Source organism: Macrobrachium nipponense, chromosome 8, assembly GCF_015104395.2.
Source record: "Macrobrachium nipponense isolate FS-2020 chromosome 8, ASM1510439v2, whole genome shotgun sequence".
Classification (NCBI taxonomy): domain Eukaryota; kingdom Metazoa; phylum Arthropoda; class Malacostraca; order Decapoda; family Palaemonidae; genus Macrobrachium; species Macrobrachium nipponense.
Genome location: NC_087203.1, coordinates 25,912,219 through 25,915,767, shown reverse-complemented (window position 1 = coordinate 25,915,767; position 3,549 = coordinate 25,912,219). Strand labels below are relative to the sequence as shown.

Below are 3,549 nucleotides of genomic sequence, written 5' to 3'. Positions count from 1 at the left end.
ACATTATGAAAATCACTAGATCTATCCATTCTGTTACACTTATTGTCACCTTCTAGCTTAAATCCAGAAAAAATACCTTGTTCAGTAGTGTTCTCTACAAGAACTACTGGGGAAAGTCATTTCTGTGGTGACAAAAAAAAACAAACACAAAAAAAAAACAATAATAGGATGAAGAAACAAATGTCAATATCCTATTATGCTTCACTTCTCGTTATTTGGTCCAAAAAAAGGTGAAAAAAAAAAACTGGTTACGCTTCCATTTCCGTTACATTTGATGGGGGGGGGGGGGGGGGGGGGGGCGGGGAGAGAGAGAGAGTAGAGAGAGACGAGAGAGAGAGAGAGAGAGAGAGAGAAGCGCTTCTGCTCAAGGGTAGAAAGGCTATCTCGGGACCATTCTGGTGTCGGCTTTCGTAGCAGACGGTTGTCCCCGTAGCGCTGTGCGGTGACTGTTCTCTTGAGCGGTAAACAAACTTTCCGAATTTGTCCTTTAAGTGAATTATCGCCCTCGATGGGTATTTAGAAACATTTCAGCGTTATTTAGGCTGCGTGTCTAAATAACTGAAGATTTTTGGAAAATATTTGATTGTGAAATATAAGTTTTGCAATTAAGCGTCCTCCAAAGAAAGTGTCAAAACTTTTCACTGGTGGGAAATTGAAAAAGAACTGATCAACAACAATTTTCTGCATTACAATATTAAACCAAGACAATCAAAATAGGGAACCCACTCACGAAGTGAAAGGCCGCGATTACTTTTACAGCTGAGGAAAATGATGCTGTAACTTTGCTTCGGGAGGTCGTCTGAACCTAGAATATACGTGAGTAATCATCTTATTTTGTTAATATCATTCATAAAACTTTATATCAGCCACAAATGTGTATCTCCCGTACTCGAAAATGCTCGTATGATTACTTAGCGACCACATGTTTTTCATATATACCGTAATTACACCAAATAACTATAAATAAATGATATATAATATATATATTATAATATATATATCTAATTAGTCTATATATATTAGATATAATATATATTATATATATATATACACACACACACACTCACACACACACATATATACTACATATATATATATATATATATATATATATATATATATATATATCTATATATATATATTATATATACACACAGAGCGATAAACTGGTACATCTTAAAATCTATTTGTTCATTACCGATAGATATTGCTATTCATAGCGGCAAACCAAACTATAGGTAAATGTGTGCTCGTGAACCTATCTAAATAAGTAAGTTCTTAGCTAAGTAAAACCGAAACGAATGATTAGCATAAACAAGAAACGGTGAATCCTGTTATAGCAGGTTCTAAAAAATGGATTTAAGTCCTAATGACTAAAACGCAGATAGATAATATAAGTTAAAACAATAAAACTAACAATAAAATATATAAACAACCTAATCTAACCCATGGTGCTACACCATTCCTGCACCCACTCTGATCCACCCATCCCCCTTTAAACTTTGATAAGCGCAGCCCTGTTATTTACAAGGATACATCCAATCACAAAAAATGGCAATATAATCGACTGGGTTACATCCTAATCTACACAAAGGTTATGTCTATCTTAACACATTTTTGTGCACTCGAACACACATACTCATAATACTATATATATATATTACTATATATATATAATATATATATATATATATATATAGATGTATTGGTAAATGGTATGTAATATTATATGAAGTCTGTGTTCGTGTGTACAAAATAAAACCTTTGCCCTCTTGCGCTTTATGTCGATTTCGAAACTGCAGGAATATGCACAGCACTCTCTGCGGATAGTGCCAGTGCCATACATCTTTACTAGTAGTTGGTGAAAGATAACGTTAACTGTATGACCACTGCAGAATCATCGGTTTGTAATGATATCCCAAATTCTCTCCTTAAGCAGACTTACTACTAAACCCCGCTCCTTAGCAATTTAGTGTTTCTCTTTGTTGCAAAGATGTGACCTTTGACTTTCATTTTTGTCGGTCATCTGACTTACTATATCTGGAGTACAAATATATATATATATATAATATATATATATATATATATATATATATATTATATATATATATATTACATATACTATATCTGGAGTATAAATATATATTATATATATATATATATATATAGATATATATATATAAATATATTTATATATATTATATACATATACATACATATATTATATATATACATATGTATTATGAGTCATATACATATAAATATATAATATGTTTCGCTACTGACAGGATAGCAGCAAAACATCACGTACCCGAAGAAATTTTCTTTGAAATGTATATAACTTAAAATGCCCTAAAGGGAAGAAATATTTAAAATCATTTCATATATTGTGAAGCCAAAATAATCAGTGGTTTAATTCTTCACATTTCATCCACTTTTTATTGAATTCAAGAAGCAGAAGGAGTCTACAAAGCTTTTTTCGGATTCTGTAATGTCATTGTAATTAAACTTCCTAGGGATTCGTGATATCTTAGCTGATAATTTAATATTCATCGGTTCGCAGAATTTAGCGAGTTTCCTTTTTAAATCATTACGTTACTTTAATACTGGTCAGTTTACTGTCAAGACATATTCACACTTCAAATGAAGTCTGCAAGCATAACACCTTAAGAGGTCCGTAGTCTGCGAGTTTTTTTTATTATTTTATTTTTGTGGATCTTTTAGTTTCTAAATTCCTGCTTTATTTAGTATGTCAGTAATACTAAAATATTGTGAATTCTAAATACTACAATAATTTTGTTATTAGTTCTACAGACCTCGAACAGAGATTTCTCAAAATGGATCTAGGACTGACACTCAGTATAATTACAATAAAATTTGTCGCCGTTGCTGTACGAGATTAAGGAGGCCTTGTGCCACCTCACATCAGTAACCGACAAGTGAATTTGAAAGATTTGAGAGATAAAGTAGGTGATTATCGAAAGTGGTTATCTGTGCATGCGGGAATTGAAATATTTTAAAGCATTCAGCCACATTCTATGGGAAAAGGGTATTATTTATAGCTACAAGTATCATTATAAATTTAAGGGAAAACCAAGATGGGTAAGGAAAGGTTTTTCATGTGAAACAGTAAAACCTCTCAGAGGAAATTCACTATGGTTTCAGTTCCTAGCGATAGTTACATTGATTCAGGCATTATTTTTGTGTAGGCTGAAAATGAAAGGGGGAAAATTTAAGTTTAGGATAAATAAGAGACTAGAGGAAATATCACTGAAACCCGAAAAAAAAAACACGAAAACAACAAAAACTCAATAGAACACGACACCCATACAAAAATTCCAATGGAAAATTTAAAAAAAATTTTAACAAAAGATCGGCATTAAAAGAATACGCTGGCTACTGAGGAGATTGATAAGAAATTAGACAATTACCATAAATATTCAAGTTCTCCAAAAAGTACAGCTAATTGCATCGGAGTGAGTTGGCTTGCTTCTGGGTAGCTTAACACGCAATGCTCTAAATTACTGTTCACTTTCCGTTCAGAGCAGT

At 32.3% G+C, this 3,549-nt stretch overlaps 1 protein-coding gene across 3 annotated transcripts in view; it reads left to right on the top strand.

Annotated features, from left to right (window-relative positions):
• The first annotated feature begins 408 nt into the window (after positions 1-408).
• LOC135222624 (neural-cadherin-like) overlaps positions 409-3,549 on the top strand; it is a 451,947-nt gene continuing 448,806 nt past the window's right edge. For all 3 annotated transcript variants that reach the window (XM_064260738.1, XM_064260737.1, XM_064260739.1), the window contains exon 1: positions 409-816. The gene's annotated coding sequence lies outside the window, so the exon portion shown is untranslated. The remainder of the gene's footprint in view (positions 817-3,549) is intronic.